The sequence below is a fragment of the Aegilops tauschii genome, chromosome 4 (genome assembly GCF_002575655.3).
Source record: "Aegilops tauschii subsp. strangulata cultivar AL8/78 chromosome 4, Aet v6.0, whole genome shotgun sequence".
Lineage (NCBI taxonomy): Eukaryota > Viridiplantae > Streptophyta > Magnoliopsida > Poales > Poaceae > Aegilops > Aegilops tauschii.
The window spans coordinates 99546920-99567359 of NC_053038.3; positions in this window are offsets into that span (position 1 = coordinate 99546920).

The window sequence follows — 20440 nt, forward strand, 5'->3', positions numbered from 1 at the left end:
ACAACACTCATGACGCGCTTTTGCGTGGGCGAGGATAGCTGGTTGGCCCGTAACAACAACACAGCAAGCAACCCTGGCACATCAGGGGCCAGAGATAGCAACGGCAAACCCCGACGCAACAAACACAAGCGTCGCAAAAATGGTGAAAACGCCGAAGATACGGCAGTCAATGCCGGATTTAGTGGCTCTAAGTCCAGTCAGCGGAAAGGGCCACTCAAAAATGACAATTCGGGTTCGTCCAGTCTGGACCGCATACTCGACCGTCCATGCCAAATGGCACCCTAGGAACACCAGCCAATCATACCAACAGATAATGCTGGGTCTTCAAACAAGCCGGCCGGTCAGGCGCCAGAAACAAAGATAAGGGGTCTTAAAGCGATGATGGCGACGAGGAGCCCAGATCACCGAATACAGGAGGGCAAAAGAAATTTCCCCCGCAAATCCAAACGGTGAACGTGGTAAACGCCACCCACACTCCCAACCCAGCCGGATGCGCACCCTCAGGGATGTCGAATTAACGGAACCAGTCGTCCCACAATACAAACTAGGGCCGATCACCTTCAACCGCACGGATCGTCCGGTTAACACCAATCAGGGCAATTCAGCCGCACTAGTCCTCGACCCAATAATTGACGGGTTCCACCTCACACGAGTCCTCATGGACGGAGGTAGCAGTCTAAACCTGCTTTACCAGGACACAGTGCGCAAGATGGGCATCGATCATTCGGTGATCAAGCCCACTAAAGCCACCTTTGCAGGTAATATACCAGGTGTGGAGGCCCGCTGTACAGGCTCCATCGCCCTTGAGGTAGTCTTCGGATCACCAGACAATTACCGTGCCGAAGAGTTAATCTTCGACATCGTCCCCTTTCGAAGTGATTATTAGGCACTGCTCGGACGAACCGCGTTCGCTCGATTCAATGCGGTGCCACACTATGCCTACCGTAAGCTCAAGAAGCCCGGTCCACGCGGCGTCATTACGGTTAATGGCAAGGCCGGACTTTGCCTCGGTACCAAAGAGTATACCGCTGCTTTAACAGCAGAAGCAACGAGTGGCACCTTTCAATCGAACCTCGAGTCGACGGCCAGGCTCCCGGACACCGCCAAAGGACTCCGAACTACTTCGCGGCAGGATAGCCCGGCTCGTCCAGAGCTCAATTAAACACTCCGGCGAAGGCCAGCACAGGCCGCATACCGCGGCTCAACCGCTTTGCGGCAAACAAACATTTTTTACATTTTGTTTGCAGGTTCACCTTTGCGCAGACCAGGACTGGCGATATGGAAGCAGCTCGAACGCGCAAGGGAATCCTTTGATATTCCCCGTGATGACCATCCGACTATACTCCGGATCCGCACATAGCTTCTTCCCCCTGGTCTCAGCAGGTTCCATAGTCATATTTCTTTTTTATCACATTACCTATACTCACACGCATCGACGTACTATTCAAATACAACATGTGGATTTATATGACGCTTATCTACTGTTATTTCTTATCGAAATTCTTTTGTCAAGAGGCATCCGTACACCGTGATATGCCTTAAATATGCCAGGGGCTTTGTTTTACCCATAATACGGCAATAAAGTCCGAACACCTTCATGGAAGCTCGGCACCCCGAACTTATAGCATTATATGCATCAGCTCCGAATCATGTCTTGGGTCAAATGTTGGGTTTGCCCGGCTCCCATGTTTTGCTGCCTTACGTTCCGCTATATAGGCTAAGGCGGCACAGGGAGAACTACTGCGATTGTGTCCCGGCTCTTCCGGACGAGCACCTCAGTAGAGAAAGCCAAAAACTGGCTGTCATGATACGGCGAGAGCTGGTCAGCTGTTCGAGAGGTTGTAAAATCTTTAAGGATTTCTCCCGCATAATGCCATAACCAATGCAGCGTGCGATGGATCGGTTTTTCTTCCGATCAGGTGCTTATAGAGCCCCTCGTGCGGTCTTCCGAACACCAGGGGCTGCGCCTACCTTCCTTTTCTAAAGCTCCTATGGCTAAGTGAGAGTGATAAAGAGCTATAGTCCGATTGCCTGGTTCGTTGTGCTGAACACCTCCTTCGAAGGACCCAAAACTGGGATAAAGAGTGATCAGGTTTATCCCGAACACCCCCGTACTTCCTACGTGGGGGCAGAAGCCGACGACTGGCCAACTCTCAGGATTAATATATAAAATGGCCGTGCAGGAGGATAAAACAGGCAATAAATAATAGAAATGACCTTGTTCAACATTACAAAGGACAACATGATTGTATTCATGGAAATATTATGTCCTTGGTGCATTGCTCCGCCGCAAGGCAGGATCCTTTCAGGACACTTTCATAATATAATTCGGGCTTGTGGTGCTCCTTCCCCTCTGGCGGTCCCTCGATCATCAGCTTTTCAGCATCCATCTTCCCCCAGTGCACCTTTGCGCGGGCGAAGGCCATTCGCGCACCCTCTATACAGACCGACCGCTTGATGACGTCAAGTCGAGGGCAGGCACTCACAAGCCACTTCACGAGACCAAAGTAGCTGCTTGGAATCGGCTCGGCGGGCCATCGCCGGATAATCAAATCCTTCATGGCTAGTTCGGCCGCCCTATGTAGTTCGATCAGCTGTTTTAGTTGATCGGCAAAAGGCACCAGATAATTCGGTGCCAGATACTGCGACCAGAAGAGCTTATCCACAATGTTCCTTTCTTCGGCTCGGCAGAATTGGGCGGCATCCGATATGCTGCGGGGCAGCTCCGCAAATACCCCTGGAGAAATCCGGACTCAAAATTAGAAACATGATTTTCTCCTCAAATACTTGCTTTACATGGAAATAAGCCTTACCCGCCGCGATCTTCCTCTTGGATCTCCTGCAGGGCACCTTGGGTTTCCCCCCGGGCATCGAGCACGGCCTGATGAGCCCTGGTGAGTTCGGATTCTTTCTCCGTTAAACTCTGCTCCAAGGTCTCGCATTTCTTCACGGCCTCTTGAAGCTCTTGCTCAGCTTCAATTACCCTGGCCTCGTGCTTCTCACGAAGGGCCTGCTCTACGGCTGCTTTTTCTCGGCCTCGGCCACAGCCTTCTTAAGAGCCTCGACTTCGGTCATCGTCCCTAGCGCAAATCATGAAACATATTTTATCATACTGGAAATTCGTTCGCACTAAACGTGAACAAGGCTTGTGCATACCTTGTTTATCTTCCAACTGCCTTTTCAACTGGCCAAGTTCTTCTTTGGCTCGCTCCAGACTTTGATTCAGTCCGGAGACCTCCGCAGTATGAGAGGCAGCAGTCACAACAGACGCCTGCTTATAAAAGAAGAGAGATAGATGTCATCAAGTGAGTCTTCCTGCGAACATAAATTTGATCCTCTGTCTGGTTCTTTCTTTCACCAAACAGTGTATCAGGGGCTACTATCCATACTATGACACTCTTCGAAACCTCATAAAACATACCTCAAAGCCTCTTATAAGGCTGATACAGGCTTCATTCAATCCACTCTCAGCAGACTGAATCTTCTCAATCACCGCACCCATAAGGGCACGATGTTCATCGACGATGGAAGCGCTCTTCAGCGCCGACAACAAAGCATCCGGCACCTCTGGTTGGACAGAGGTTGCTGGTGGAACAGGCACACACCATCCAGCCAAGGGAGGCCGCCTGCTTGATTCTGGAGCCGTATTGGTCTCCGGAATTGCGTCCGGCTGGGGGCCGAACTCAAGATGGCCCCCGCCGTCGACTCCCATGGGAATCTTCTCCCCCATGTCTCCGGCCCCTGAAGTTTGACCTCCAGGCGCCGCCTTCATGATCCTTCCCCCCCTCCTTGGCCGGGGTCCTTCTGGGACAAAACCTCGATGTTATTCACATATTTGGGGGAAGGGGCCTTCGGGGGCGTCCCGCTCTCCATAGCATCCGAGCTCAGCAAATCCTCTGACGAGGATTGTTCGGTGCGGGACCTTGATACGTCTCCAACGTATCTATAATTTATGAAGTATTCATGCTATTATATTATCCATCTTGGGTGTTTATGGGCTTTATTATGCACTTTTATATTACTCTTGGGACTAACCTATTGACCCAAAGCCCAGTGCCAGTTCCTGTTTTTTCCCTTGTTTCAGTGTTTCGAAGAAAAGGAATATCAAACGGAATCGAAACGGAATGAAACCTTCTGGAGAAGTTATTTTTGGAAAGAAAGCAACCCGGGAGACTTGGAGTGCACATCAGGAAAGCAACGAGGGAGGCACGAGGCAGGGGGCGCGCCCACCCCCTGGGCGCGCCCTCCACCCTCGTGGGCCCCTCGTGGCTCCCCTGACGTACTTCTTTCTCCTATATATACCCATATACCCTAAAACCATCGGGGAACAGAATAGACCGGGAGTTCCGCCGCCGCAGGCCTCTGTAGCCACCAAAAACCAATCGGGACCCTGTTCCGGCACCCTGCCGGAGGGGGGGGACCCTCACCGGTGGCCATCTTCATCATCCCGACGCTCTCCATGACGAGGAGGGAGTAGTTCACCCTCGGGGCTGAGGGTATGTACCAGTAGCTATGTGTTTGATCTCTCTCTCTCGTGTTCTTGATTTGGCACGATCTTGATGTATCGCAAGCTTTGCTATTATAGTTGGATCTTATGATGTTTCTCCCCCTCTACACTCTTATAATGGATTGAGTTTTCCCTTTGAAGTTATCTTATCGGATTGAGTCTTTAATGATTTGAGAACACTTGATGTATGTCTTGCGTGGGATAACCGTGGTGACAATGGGTTATTCTATTGATTCCCTTGATGTATGTTTTGGTGATCAACTTGCGGGTTCTGCCCATGAATCTATGCATAGGGGTTGGCACACGTTTTCGTCTTGACTCTCCGGTAGAAACTTTGGGGCACTCTTTGAAGTTCTTTGTGTTGGTTGAATAGATGAATCCGAGATTGTGTGATGCATATCGTATAATCATACCCGCGGATACTTGAGGTGACATTGGAGTATCTAGGTGACATTAGGGTTTTGGTTGATGTGTGTCTTAAGGTGTTATTTTACTACGAACTCTAGGGCTGTTTGTGACACTTATAGGAATAGCCCAATGGATTGATCGGAAAGAATAACTTTGAGGTGGTTTCGTACCCTACCATAATCTCTTCGTTTGTCCTCCGCTATTAGTGACTTTGGAGTGACTCTTTGTTGCATGTTGAGGGATAGTTATGTGATCCAATTATGTTATTATTGTTGAGAGAACTTGCACTAGTGAAAGTATGAACCCTAGGCCTTGTTTCCTAGCATTGCAATACCATTTGTGCTCACTTTTATCATTAGTTACCTTGCTGTTTTTATAATTTCAGATTACAAAAACCTATATCTACCATCCATATTGCACTTGTATCACCATCTCTTCGCCGAACTAGTGCACCTATACAATTTACCATTGTATTGGGTGTGTTGGGGACACAAGAGACTCTTTGTTATTTGGTTGCAGGGTTGTTTGAGAGAGACCATCTTCATCCTACACCTCTCACGGATTGATAAACCTTAGGTCATCCACTTGAGGGAAATTTGCTACTGTCCTACAAACCTCTGCACTTGGAGGCCCAACAACGTCTACAAGGAGAAGGTTGTGTAGTAGACATCAAGCTCTTTTCTGGCGCCGTTGCCGGGGAGGTGAGTGCTTGAAGGTATATCTTTAGATCTTGCAATCAAATCTTTTTGTTTCTTGTTTTATCACTAGTTTAGTTTATAAAAGAAAACTACAAAAAAATGGAATTAAGTTTGCCACATACGCTTCACCTTTTTAATATCTTTCATGAGTATGATGGAAAGGAAAATTGTGCCATAGTGTTAGAAGAAGAATGCATTAAAATGTTTGGCACTAAATCTTTGAATGATGAGCATGGTTGCAATGTTGTTAGTATGAACTCCTTGAATATCCATAGTACTAATGATGATTGCACTAGTTATGATGAAAATGTCTCCTATAAACATGTCAATTTTTGTGGAGTGTATTGGGTTTGCAAGTACACACCAAATAGGGAAGATAGATATTGCAAGAGGCATACGCATTTAGAAACTAAATGGTTGCAAGAAAGGCTAGATGCTTGTGCTGAAAATTTAAATTTTCTTAGCCGTACTTGTGAACTTTGCAATGAACATGATCATTTCAGTACCCAATGCAAATTGTTTCATGATCATATCGTGTCCAAAAATTGTGATTACTTGATTTCCCTTGCACATCATAATGAACTTAGTTTGCTCTTGGGTTACGAAGAAATGAAACGTATAACTAAGGGTATTCCAGAATTTGCCCTTGATAGAGTTCTTCATTTTGATCTAGAGAAAATTTATATATATTGTGCGGTGAATTGCATTGAAAATCCTTATATTGCCAATTACATAAAGAAAAGAAAACAAATAGAAGATGAAGAGAATACTAACGAAAGGGAAGAGACTTCCCAATATTCTCCTATTATTTCTCATGATGAATCAGGTAACGAGGAGGAGCCTTCTATTCAACCAATCTCATTAATAAGGAGCTCCAAAAAGAGGATTGAACCCACACATGATGTGGTGAAGAAGAAGAAAAGAAAAAGGAAGAGAGGTAAAAAGACATCTCTCCCAAATAATGTTGCTCCTATCATTGTTGTGCCTCATGAAAATGAATCAAAAATAATTGTGGAAGATGATGCACTTGATGATGATCTCGTTATGCCTATTGCTTGTTGTGATGATTATGATTGGGAAGATTATGATACTTCTTATGATCTTGAAAATCTTTTTGGCACTTGCTTGGAAGAATATGATAATTGCTATACTATTGGTGCTATCCATACTATTAATGATGAGAGTGATTATGCTTATGATATGAAAAGGCCCAAGCTTGGGGAAGCTATGTTTTATGAGGATGACATATTTGAGAATATATTTGCTGAAATTAATGTTTGTCCCAAGCTTGGGGATGCTATGTTTAATAATGATGATATTTTTAGCCTCCCAAGTTTTGATATGCAAAGTTGTTATGATGATAGCATGCCTTCTACCTATGATGATTATATTGATGAAAGTGGATTTGGAGAGGTCATAACTTTATTTAGCAATGATTCCACTATCTTGGAAGAGGGTTCAATCGATTATGATGAGAACAAAGTTGCTACTTATGATGATTATTGTGATGAAACTTATGCTAGAAAAAGTAGTGCTGATTATATTTATAAAACTTGTCATGATTATCATTACCCTTTTTCTGAACATTACTCTTTTAATGTGGAAACAATTTATAGTATTCAAGTCTCTTATGAAACTCCCACTATTCCGAATGAGAAGAATGTTGCTTATGTGGAGAGTAATAAAATTTCTATGCTTTTGCATCATGAAAAGAATGCTTTATGTGCTGGTTATATTGTTGAATTCATTCATGATGCTACTGAAAATTATTATGAGGGAGGAACATATGCTTGTAGGAATTGCAATAATATCATGTTTCCTCTCTATGTGCTTAAAGTTTTAAAGTTATGCTTGTTTTGCCTTCCTATGCTAGTTGATTATTGTTCCCATAAGTTGTTTGCTCACAAAATCCCTATGCATAGGAAGTGGGTTAGACTTAAATATGCTATTCATATTCTTCATGATGCTCTCTTTATGTTTCAATTCTTATCTTTTATGTGAGCATCATTGAAATCATCATGCCTAGCTAGGGGCGTTAAACGTTAGCGCTTGTTGGTAGGCAACCCAATTTTACTTTTGTTCCTTGCTTTTTGTTCCTGTTTAGTAATAAATAAATCATCTAGCATCTGGTTAGATGTGGTTTTATGTTTTAATTAGTGTTTGTGCCAAGTAAGACCTATAGGATCTTCTTGGATGATAGTTATTTGATCTTGCTGAAAATTCCAGAAACTTTCTGTTCACAAAAACAATTGTTAAAAATCACCAGAAAGTGATAAAATACTGATTCCAATTTCAGTAGATCAATAAACAAATTATCTAGGTCTTCCTATTTTGGTAGATTTTTCTGAGTTCCATAAGTTTGCGTTTGATGGAGATTACTACAGACTGTTCTGTTTTTGACAGATTCTGTTTTCTATGTGTTGTTTGCTTATTTTGATGAATCTATGAGTAGTATCGGAGGGTATGAACCATAGAGAAGTTTGAATACAGTAGATATTACACCAATATAAATAAATAATGAGTTCAATACAGTACCTTTAAGTGGTATTTTGTTTTCTTTCGCTAACGGAGCTCATGCGATTTTCTGTTGAGTTTTGTGTTGTGAAGTTTTCAAGTTTTGGGTAAAGATTCGATGGACTATGGAATAAGGAGTGGCAAGAGCCTAAGCTTGGGGATTCCCAAGGAACCCCAAGGTAATATTCAAGGACAACCAAGATCTTAAGCTTGGGGATGCCCCGGATGGCATCCCCTCTTTCGTCTTCGTTCATCGGTAACTTTACTTGGAGCTATATTTTTATTCACCACATGATGTGTGTTTTGCTTGGAGCGTCATTTTATTTTGTTAGTATTTTCTTTCTGTTATTTATAATAATGTTTTGCATCTCTATTTTCAATAAAAATGTCAAGGATAGCCTTTACCATGCTTATTTTGCAAGTATACATATTTCTGTTTCAAAACAGAAAGTTTACCGCTGTTGCAAAAATTCCCTAGAAAATTCAGAATGTGATAAAATGTTGAAACCTTTTGCATAATAAGCTCTGATAAATTTACTGCAGTGGGAATTTTATTTCATAATTTTTGGAGCTAGGGAAGTATGGATCTTGCTGCATTCTTTACAGACTGTACTGTTTTGGCAGATTGCTGTTATGTTTGCATTCTTTGCATATGTTTGCTTGTTTAATGATTCTATTTGAGGATAGGAGTATTAAATATGCAGATGCATTTAGTATGCAATGTTGAATAATAATTTTAGTGATTTGCTACAGTAGAAAATGATAAGGTTTTTGCATTGGTTTATACTAACTTATCTCACGAGTTCTTGTTGAGTTTGGTGTGGATGAAGCTTTCGAGATTTAGGAAACCGTGATATAAAAGGAATTAAGGAGACACAAAAGCTCAAGCTTGGGGATGCCCAAGGCACCCCAAGATAATATTTCAAGAAGTCTCAAGCATCTAAGCTTGGGGATGCCCCGGTAGGCATCCCACCTTTCTTCTTCAACAATTATCGGTTAGTATTGGTTGAACCTAAGTTTTTGCTTCTTCACATGATGAGTGCTATCCTTGAAATCTCATTTTGTTTTGTTTTTCTTGCTGCTTGAATAAAGTACCAAGATCTGAAATACTTAAATGTGAGAGAGTCTTCACATAGCTATATATTTATTTAACTACTCATTGATCTTCACTTATATCTTTTTAGAGTAGTTTGTCATTTGCTCGTGTGCTTCACTTATATCCTATGAGTAAATGGTTGAATGATTTGAATGTCATAAATTTGAAATTATATATGTTTCATATGCTTATCCCATGGGGAGTAATGCCTTCACATATAAGAAGTACAGGTGGTAAATTTATTGAAGGTTAGCAAACATTGTATTGGTCACTTGAACAATTCATGAAAGAATATTGAAGGAAGAGAGATTTCATGTATAAATATACTATATTGGACATCTTCTATGATTGTGATCCCCATTAATTATTTCAAACTTGAGCAAATTAGTTGAAGTTGGACAAGCAAGACAACATAATGAGTTATGCTTGGGTATATTTGTATAGAAGTTATATTGTTATGGATCCTCTAACATGTGGTGCTTGCTATTTAGAATCCTTTGATAGCCAAAATATCTGTAGTAAGCGGGAATACTGCATGTGCATCCAAATTCCTTGAACCAAGTTTCTTCCATGAGTGTCCACCATATCTACCTATATGCGGTATTTACCTACCGTTCCAAGTAAATTTGCATGTGCCAAACTCTAAACCTTCAAATAATAATCTGTTTTCTATGCCCGAATCGCTCATGTAGCGACTAGGGTTAACAGTATCTTCCATGCTAGGTGGGTTATTCTCACGATGAGTGGACTCCGCTCATCATTCACGAGAAAATGGCTGGTAACTGGGATGCCCAGTCCTATGATCAAAAGATCAAAAACAAATTCGCAAAATAATTTAAACAAAACTCCCCCAGGGTTGTTGAAAGTCGGACGGCACCCATTGTTTCGGACAAGCCGTGGAGTGTGATTGTTGGTGGAGGGGGAGTAAAATCATTACCTTTCTGCGTGGGAACCGCCTATGATGTATCTAGTATGGAAGATATTGGGATTTCCTGGTCGTTATGTTGACAATGAAAGCATACCTCTCAAAATTATTTTCATCTCTGTTTTTGCTTCGAGCTCTGGCACCTCTGCAAATCCCTACTTCCCTCTGCGAAGGGCCTATCTTTTACTTTTATGCAAGAGTCAGTAGTATTCCTTCTCATTCCAACCTACTCTTTAGTTGGCAAGCATAATGTGATGGAAAGATCTAGGCATATATGGCCATTCAAATACATTTGAGCATGAATTATTACTGTTGACATTACCCTTGAGGTAAAAGGTTGGGAGGCGAAACACTAAGCCCCTATCTTTCTCTGTGTTCGATGAATACTATTTGTTCTAAAAATATGCTTTGAGTGGTAGCAATCATGGAAGACTAAATGATAGTTGAGTATGTGAAGTTTGCTGAATCAAAGCTCTGACATAGACTCTTCCTGAAAATAAGATGAATTGTAATCGTTTGATGACTAATAACACGGTTTGTTAGTTTTCAAGAAAGTTTATGTTCTATACTTTACCATGTGAATAGTTTGTTACTTGATCATGCAAAGTCCTATGAGTTGAGCTACTGTTATGACATATAATGATGCTAGAAAAGGTGATTGAAATTATCATTGATCAAACTTATGCACCTGCTAGCATTCACACTTCATAAATCATTTCTTTTATCATTTACCTACTCGAGGACGAGCAGGAATTAAGCTTGGGGATGCTGATACGTCTCCAACGTATCTATAATTTATGAAGTATTCATGCTATTATATTATCCATCTTGGGTGTTTATGGGCTTTATTATGCACTTTTATTTTACTTTTGGGACTAACCTATTGACCTAGAGCCCAGTGCCAGTTCCTGTTTTTTCCCTTGTTTCAGTGTTTCGAAGAAAATGAATATCAAACGGAGTCGAAACGGAATGAAACCTTTTGGAGAAGTTATTTTTGGAAAGAAAGCAACCCGGGAGACTTGGAGTGCACGTCAGGAAAGCAACGAGGGAGGCATGAGGCAGGGGGCGCGCCCACCCCCTGGGCGCGCCCTCCACCCTCGTGGCTCCCCTGACGTACTTCTTTCTCCTATATATACCCATATACCCTAAAACCATCGGGGAACAGAATATACCGGGAGTTCCGCCGCCGCAGGCCTCTGTAGCCACCAAAAACCAATCGGGACCCTGTTCCGGCACCCTGCCGGAGGGGGGACCCTCACCGGTGGCCATCTTCATCATCCCGGCGCTCTCCATGACGAGGAGGGAGTAGTTCACCCTCGGGGCTGAGGGTATGTACCAGTAGCTATGTGTTTGATATCTCTCTCTCGTGTTCTTGATTTGGCACGATCTTGATGTATCGCGAGCTTTGCTATTATAGTTGGATCTTATGATGTTTCTCCCCCTCTACTCTCTTGTAATGGATTGAGTTTTCCCTTTGAAGTTATCTTATCGGATTGAGTCTTTAATGATTTGAGAACACTTGATGTATGTCTTGCGTGGGATAACCGTGGTGACAATGGGTTATTCTATTGATTCACTTGATGTATGTTTTGGTGATCAACTTGCGGGTTCCGCCCATGAACCTATGCATAGGGGTTGGCACACGTTTTCGTCTTGACTCTCCGGTAGAAACTTTGGGGCACTCTTTGAAGTTCTTTGTGTTGGTTGAATAGATGAATCCGAGATTGTGTGATGCATATCGTATAATCATACCCACGGATACTTGAGGTGACATTGGAGTATCTAGGTGACATTAGGGTTTTTGTTGATGTGTGTCTTAAGGTGTTATTTTACTACGAACTCTAGGGCTGTTTGTGACACTTATAGGAATAGCCCAATGGATTGATCAGAAAGAATAACTTTGAGGTGGTTTCGTACCCTACCATAATCTCTTCGTTTGTCCTCCGCTATTAGTGACTTTGGAGTGACTCATTGTTGCATGTTGAGGGATAGTTATGTGATCCAATTATGTTATTATTGTTGAGAGAACTTGCACTAGTGAAAGTATGAACCCTAGGCCTTGTTTCCTAGCATTGCAATACCGTTTGTGCTCACTTTTATCATTAGTTACCTTGCTGTTTTTATAATTTCGGATTACAAAAACCTATATCTACCATCCATATTGCACTTGTATCACCATCTCTTCGCCGAACTAGTGCACCTATACAATTTACCATTGTATTGGGTGTGTTGGGGACACAAGAGACTCTTTGTTATTTGGTTGCAGGGTTGTTTGAGAGAGACCATCTTCATCATACGCGTCCCACGGATTGATAAACCTTAGGTCATCCACTTGAGGGAAATTTGCTACTGTCCTACAAACCTCTGCACTTGGAGGCCCAACAACGTCTACAAGGAGAAAGTTGTGTTGTAGACATCAAACCTCGCCGGACTACAAAAAGTATGGCTCAGGTTAAAATATTGTGCCATGATGAGTCTGGACGCATAAACGTGTTCGGATTTTATATACTCACGAGTTCACCATGGGCTGGGCCCTGGGATCCCACTCCGGGCTGCTGTCGGCGGCGGCAGTGGGCTCCTCCGGAAGAGGAGTTTTTCCCCTTTTAGGCGACTCGGCCTCCAAGTGTATGGAGGCCGTCCTCTTCTTTCTTCCCCCTGCTGGGGATTTGTCTTCCTCCTCCTCCTCGTCCTCTTCGGAGGCAGAACGGGCGTTGGAGCCTTCGGATATTGTGTCCGAAGTGCCGCGGCGATGAAGGCCGCCCCGGGTCTTTTTGGCCTCCTTCTCGGCTTTCTTCTTCGGCACCTTGTAAGGCGCCGGGACCAACATCTTCGTCAGAAGTGGGCTGGCCGGTTCTTCAGGCAGCGGGGCCGGACAGTGGATCCGCCCCGCCTTCTTCGTCCAGCCCTAGGAGAGTTGCAGAAAACACATTAAGCATTTCCCTTGGGTTCTGCGGATAAAACACATAATGACTTACCAAGCTTGCAGGGCGGGATAGTTGGTACCCGCGGTCCTCGGCTGAGTCCGACCATGATTTGGCGGACTTGAAAAGCACCTTCCAGATCTGTTTGTGCGAGGAGCCAAAGAGTTCTCGCAGGGTCTGGTGCTTGGTCGGGTCGAATTCCCATAAATTGCAAGTCCGGTGTTCACAAGGCAGGATCCGGCGAACTAACATCACCTGGACTACATTGACGAGTTCGATATTCTTGTCTTCCATATCCTTAACGCGCGTCTGGAGCACCGACAGTTCATCGGACGAAGACCAGTTTAGGCCCTTCTTGGGCCAGGACGTAAGCCGCAGTGGGGCTCCGGATCGGAACTCGGGAGCAGTGGCCCATTCCGTGCCGCGCGACTCAGTGATGTAAAACCACTGCTGTTGCCACTCTTTGACGGAATCATTAAAAGTACCCGTCGGCCATATGACGTTGGGCATCTTGCTCACCATAGCGCCCCCGCACTCAGCGTGCTCGCTGCTCACTACCTTGGGCTTCACATTAAAGATCTTCAGCCATAAGCCGAAGTGTGGCGAGATGCGGAGAAAAGCCTCGCACACGACGATGAATGTCGAGATGTTGAGGAAGGAATTGGGGGATAAATCGTGAAAATCGATCCCGTAATAATACATGATGCCGCGAACGAACGGGTGGAGGGGAAACCCTAGCCCGGGAACAAAATGAGGGAGGAATACAACCCTCTCATGGGGTTCCGGAGTAGGAACGATCTGTCCCGCCGTCGGGAGACGGTGGCTGATTTCCTTGGCCAGATACCCGGCCTCCCGAAGCTTTTTGATATCCTTCTCCCGGATGGTAGAGGCCATCCACTTGCCTCCTGCTCCGGATCCGGACATTTTTGGAAGACCTTTGTGGGCGGAGAAGACGAACGCTCTGGCGCTGGAGCTCAAGCGAAGGGGAATGGATCAGGAAGAAGAAAGCGTGGGTGCAAAAGGGAGTCCTTATCCCCTTATAAAGGCAGCAGGGATTTTGTGCCTCCCCACTTGCCTGGTAAACTCGCTTATTCCCCAAGCGCCGTGATTGATGGCGCGGTTGGGTTACCCACACCCGTATTGATGAGAATCCCGTGATAAGGGGAACACGATCTCTGCTTCGACAAGATGTGCCAATAAAACCGCCTCGCAACACGTGCAGTGGCAGGCTGGGAAAAATAGTTCGTAGTGACCGGGCCACGGCAGGTGCCACACTATGAAAAGTTGTCAGCATATTAGATTTGTGGAATATTATACTCTCTACGGTGGTATGTGGAATTTGTTTTGCAGAGCCGGACACGATCCTTGTGTTCAAAATCTTCTATGGAGTATTCGGAGGGGGAACCCGCCTTGCAATGCCGAAGACAATCTGCGCGCCGGACTCATCGTCATTGAAGCCTGGTTCAGGGGCTACTGAGGGAGTCCTGGATTAGGGGGTCCTCGGACAGCCGAACTATATACTTTGGCCGGACTGTTGGACTATGAAGATACGAGATTGAATACTTCGTCCCGTGTCCGGGTGGGACTCTCCTTTGCATGGAAGGCAAGCTTAGCAATTCGGATATGTAGATCTCCTCCCTTGTAACCGACTCTTTGTAACCCTAGCCCCCTCCGGTGTCTATATAAACTGGAGGGTTTAGTCCGTAGGACAACAACAATCATAATCATAGGCTAGCTCCTAGGGTTTAGCCTCTACGATCTCGTGGTAGATCAACTCTTGTAATACTCATATCATCAAGATCAATCAAGCAGGAAGTAGGGTATTACCTCCATCGAGAGGGCCCGAACCTGGGTAAACATTGTGTCCCCCGCCTCCTGTTACCATCCGCCTTAGACGCACAGTTCGGGACCCCCTACCCGAGATCCGCCGGTTTTGACACCGATAGGCCCCTTATGCAAAATATATGAAAGACTTCATCACTAATAAGAGAAAGATACCTAAAGCTGAAATCTCCACCATGCTTGCTAATTATTCTTTTAAGGATGGAGCACCTAAAAAACTCGAAGATCCAGGAATACCAACTATACCATGCTCCATAAAAAAATTATGTCAAAACTGCTTTGTGTGATTTAGGAGCTGGTGTTGGTGTTATGCCTTTCTATTTATATAAAAGACTTGATTTGAATAAACTCACACCTACTGAGATATCTTTGCAAATGGCTAATAAATCAACAGCCATACCTATTGGTATTTGTGAGGATATGCCCATTGTTGTTGCAAATGTTACTATCTTAATAGACTTTGTTATGTTTGAGATGCCCGAGGGCGACAACATGTCGATTATCCTTCTTAGACCCTTTTTAAATACTGCAGGGGCTGTTATTGATTGCAATAAAAGCAAGGTCACTTTTCATATCAACGGTAATGAGCATACGGTGCACTTTCCGAAGAAACAATTCCAAGTGAATGGTATTAATGTTATTGGAAAGTCTCCGACAATTACTATTGGAAGTTTTCAACTACCTCTACCCACTGCTACAAAGAAATATGAAATAATTATTGTTGGGGATATGCAAATCCCCGTTGAGGTAACTTAGGGTTTTACAAAATTTCTTCGATTTCATGCTAATCGAAAATGGTTGTTAATAAGACTTGGTCAACCTTATTAATGGATCATGTCGTGGTGGGCGCATGGCAGATGCCAAGGGATGGCTAAAGAGAGGAGGAGGCTCGAGGGCACTGGTGGGCTCCAGAGGCGAGGTCGGGCATGAGCGAGCGCGGGACCCAAGACATACCCAGGTCCGGGGCTCTCCGGAGAGATAACACACCTAGTCCTGCCGAGTGTGGTTTATATGTAACAGTACAGAGTTGCTCCTAGAGCTGTATGGAAGAAGAAGGAAGGTAGGCCAAGGCTTAGGCTGCTCCCTCTCCTTGGGTGTGTGTATGTGTTGCTGGTGTTTGGTGAATGCGTGCGTGTCCGTATGCATGAGGGCTCCTGGGGGGTTTTATAGGTCAACTCCCCAAGGATACAATGGTAATGTTACAAGGCCGTGGTGCCGGGTTGTCATCGTCCGGGAAGCCGGTGCTGGGACCGACCGGGTGTCAGGGCTCGCCGGGTGTAGGGGCACTGTCAGCCGTCTTGTCGATCGTCAGGGAGTGGCCAGGTTGAGTATGCTACAGTGGCGCTCCGTCAGGTTGCTACTTGCTGGCGTCAGCAGTGACGATGGGTGCACTGTAGCCACGCCAACCCTGGTCAGCGGGTAGGTGGGGCACTGTTGCCACGCCCGGCTGACCAGAGGCATGGGAGGGGCACTGTTGCCTTGCTCATCTCTGAATGAAGACTCGTCCCATCGTACAGCCTGGATGGGACGGGAGCTGACCCGCGGCCGCATTGGGGAACACGCCAAAGGGGAGCTGGCTTGTTGGAGAAGGCTTGGTGCGCCGGCCGTCGAGGCCGGGTTCACGAATTCGGCCGGGTCGAGCGACCCGGCTAAGCGTGAGCCAACTTGAGGGGCATTGCTGGCCTCGTTGTTTTTGAAAAGGATCCGGGTTCCGTTGCTTGCCTAGGGTTCATCCCCCCGGCAGTAGTCCCCGAAGCTGTGAAGGTCCGCTATCTTCGGGTAGGAGGGCCTTCGCAGTTTCCCCCCTGAGGAGGCGATTTTTGTGACCGCCGGGTCCGGCAACACCCATTGTGTGACGGCTTCCGGAAGCCGGATCACGGCATCCTGGCAGGGGCGGGAAACTGAAGAGTCCGTCGAATCTTGAGGCAATCATTCGGGCTTCGCACAGGCGCCACGTGGCGCCTGGGAGTCGGAGGGGTCTGACAGGCCATGCGCGCGACAGGACGGGGCGACGCGTTGGGGCACGCCGCCGCGCGCCCTCGGCCCTCGCGCACGGATTTATTGCGGCGTCCGCGGGTCGGTTGCCATCTCTAGGCAGTTATTGCGCATGTACGTGCACAGTTATTGCAGGGAAGTGGGACGGGCGAGCGCAAATGATCCCACTTCCCCACGTTCGAACCGTGGGTTATAAATCGGGTGGAGGGGGCGGCGGAAATCATTCTCGCTCGCACCCCCTTCCTCTTCATCCTTCCTCTGCTTCTTGCGACTGCCGCACGCTGCGACACCCGCCGCTTCGAGCAGAGCTCCATCGCCGCCCTTCCTTCTTTTATTTCTTCGTCTTCGTCGATGGCTCTTCCATCGGGCTCGTGGATAGGCTCGTCCGTCACCTTGGAGGACATCGCCTATCTCCGCACCACCAAGCGCTTGCCGGGGGAGACAGAGGTCGACGTGTGCCTGCCGTAGGGCGAGCGGTCGCCGCGGCCCCAGGGCATGGAGCGCGTGGTCTTCTTCCCGCACTTCAAGCATGGGTTCGACCATCCCGCGAGCGCCTTCTTCCGCAGCTTCCTGGAGTTCTTCGGGCTCCAGCCCCATCACCTTAGCGCAGGCGCCATCGTGTAGCTTTCGGGCTTCGTCACCCTCTGCGAGGGGTGCCTGGGGGTCGAGCCTTCGATCGATCTCTTGGTACGCTTCTTCTCCTTGAAGCGGCAGGGGCCGAGGGCCGGGGAGATGTCCGACTGCGGGGCCGCCGTCATCTCCAAGCGGTCGGGCGCTGACTGCCCCAAGATGCCGCTGGAGGATTCTGCCAAGAAGTGGCAGAACTCTTTCTTCTACGTCCGCAACCTCGGCGTGTACCGCATCAACCTGCCGCCCTTCATCGACGCGCCGCCGCAGGCGAAGCAGAACTGGGGTTACTACCCCAAACAACCATCGCAGGAGGTGCTAAATTTGTGTGAGCGGGTGTCGATGATGAAGAAGCGGGAGGGGCTCACCGGCACCGTCCTCATCACCGCCTTCATCAGGCCTCAAATGCTGCCGCTGTAGCAGCGCAGCCACCTCATCGGTCAGATGACCGGGCTCCAGGACCCCGACCGCATGTCGAACTTGCGGCTGGCGGCAGACCAGGTTGCGCGCCGGGTCAACGACATCTCCAAGGCCGGGTTGCGGGATGACTGGGAGTTCGGCAAGCCTCCGTATAGCCAGGTGAACTTGGCACCCGTGGTGAGTCCCTGGTCTCCATACTTTGCCGCCGCTCATCTTCTTATTCGTCCAGGTGCGAGACGGGAGGTGCTTCTAAACGCCATCCAGCATCCTTACGACTGGGCGCCGACGCAGGTTGTGCGGGCTGTCTCGGAGGAGCCTGCGGCCCGCGGCGGAGGGGAGGAGGCGGCCGCTGACGTCGGCACAGGGTGCCATGCGGGTAAGTTTGTCTTCTACATTTCTTGAGTTGCCGGGCGCGAGGTGGCATTGGGGGTGCTGACGCGAGTCGTCGATGTAGCAGCGCTGGGTGGATGAGTCGGCGGCGCGGCCGGAGCCGGGTCGTCCCGGGGGGCGGTGGCGGCGAGTCGGCCGCATGGGAAGGACATCGTCGCGCCGCGGGCCTTGGCCGGGGGCGCGAAACCTCCCGCTAAGAGGAGGTGAGGCGCTCCGTAGGAGAGGTAGGCGAGGCCCGCCGTTCCGGTGGTGCCCGGGTAAATTCCTTCTTGTTGAATTTGAACGGCCGAGCGGCTCTTCTTGGTTCTCGTGTGTTTACTTCTTTGCGCTTCAGGTCGCCGATTTCACTAGCGCTGGCGGCGGCGGACGCCTCGTCCACCGAGGGCGCCGCGTTCTGGAGGACCCAGACCAGCGCCGGCAAGGAGGGGGCGGCGGATCCGGACCTCGGCCTGGGCCCTGCCGACACCGAAGGCTTGGCCTGGCGGGACCGGAAATGGGCCAAGGCGGAGCTGGAGGCGGCGTTGACTCAGGCCTGGGTTACCTCGCGGCGACGTGGGCGCGAGCCTGCAAGGAGCCGACGTGTTCCGACATGCCGACGGGGATGGAGCCGGCGGCGACAGTCTTCGTGCCATCGTTGGAGGGGGGCACGGCCGCGGTGGCCGCGTCGACGTGATGGACCTCGACCGGGAGGTCGTGGTGGTTGGGGACGACACCCCGCCGCGGACCGACGTGGTCGAGTGGTCGGGGTCGATGGAGGCGGCGGTGACACCGTCTTGGAGGAGGTACCCCGGACGGCGCCGGAGGGGATGCCCCAGGCGTCGACGAGCGTGGTGCCGCCGGTGGTGACGCCACAGGTCACTTCGGCCACCGTGCCGGGACGGCGCCGGGAGGAGCGCCGGAGAAGGCGCCGTAGAGGGCGCCGGCCGCAGAAGAAGTGGTCAGTAGAGAGCACGCCCTTGTGCACAGGCCAGGGGGCGCCGTGCCGCTGGGTCGCAGTCAACCCGGGGCGGGTCCAGCGAGGTCTTCTTTGGGCCCCTGACCCAGGAGGTGGCGGCGATGGCCCCTATGACCCGGCGCCTGCGGGGGCGGACGGACCGGATCCAGGCCTTCGCCCAGGCCGAGGTGGAGCAGACGCGGGAGCTGGAGCGCGCCGTGTTCGTAAGTCCTTATGTTTTCCTTTTTTGTTGCTTCTTCTGGGTGGGTGCGCGCTAGCGCACCCACTGGGTGCAGCCCCCGAGATTCGGGCCAACTGCATAGCAGTTGGGTCGAATCTTAAACTGCTGTCTTGTGTTGATTGTTGCTACTTGCAGCAACTGGACTCCTACCGGGTCAGCGTCTTCAACCGGCTCCTGGAGAAGCACCGACAGCTTACAGAGCAGCTCGCCGTCGCGGCAGGTATTTTTCTTGCATGCTCTTTTTAGTGGGGCCGCGCTAGCGCACCTGTCGTCGTTCTGGGAACGGGGGTCCCCAGACTTGCCTGCCTGCGGCCCGCGGCGTGGCTCCACTAGCGGCCTGGTACGGCCCATCTTCTCCAGCAAACACTCAAGACCCTCGCGAGGGGCCAAGCCTCGCGAGGCGGGCAACACAAGACCTCCTTAGGGGTAGCCTCACTAGGCTGGCTCGCGAGGAGCAGAGAGATCAAGGCGAGGGGCACCTCGTGAGGTTCCCGTGACGTGAGCCATGACGACCAAGGCCAGGCGGGTGCCAGCGGGCGCAGAGGACTGGTTTCCTCTTCGGTGCTAAAGGAGCAGGTGCAGGCGAGGAGTCCCGAGGCATCAGGCAAAGGTTTCCATATCGGTGCAACGAGACCAAGACCAGTAGGACGGAGGTCATCGCGGAGCCCACGACGGCGTCACCACCGGAGCCTTTGGCAGGCGAAGACCACCTTTTGTCAGGATAGCTTGTACTAGCTGTCCCCCCTCAAATTGGCCGTTGTGGGATCCCTTCCCGCCAAACATTTGGCAAGAGGACCCGGACCTCTATAAATAGGACTAGCCACCACCATGATGGACGACGGATCATTCGGACCATCCTCGCACACACAAGCTCACCGAGCTCAAGAACACCTCTCCTCGGGAGGTAGTTCTTCCCTTGTAC